Here is a 345-nt window from a genome sequence, read left to right as displayed (position 1 = left end):
TTAATGAATACTTGGCTCTTTGGTTCCTTGGGTATTTCCTCTTTGAAAATGCAAACATCAGGGGCAAGGGAAGATCATTCTTAGCCTCATATGAATGAGTTTATGCAGTTTACTTACTGATTTTTAGGCCAGTTCCTGAATTAGAAGAGTCTGAAAGATCACCTGATCCGGTTCCTCTCAACAGATCTAAGTCATTGAGGCTGGGAGCAAGAAGTAGTTTGACCAGGAGGACCATTGCATATCACTATAAATTAGCTTTGGAATCCAAGTAGGAGGACTCTCAGTACAGTGCTCTTTTCTTCAATATCACACTGATCCAGGTGTTAAAATACAGACATCGCGCTG

Source organism: Pteropus vampyrus, unplaced genomic scaffold (assembly GCF_000151845.1).
Source record: "Pteropus vampyrus isolate Shadow unplaced genomic scaffold, Pvam_2.0 Scaffold30, whole genome shotgun sequence".
Lineage (NCBI taxonomy): Eukaryota > Metazoa > Chordata > Mammalia > Chiroptera > Pteropodidae > Pteropus > Pteropus vampyrus.
This window is presented reverse-complemented; position numbering follows the sequence as displayed.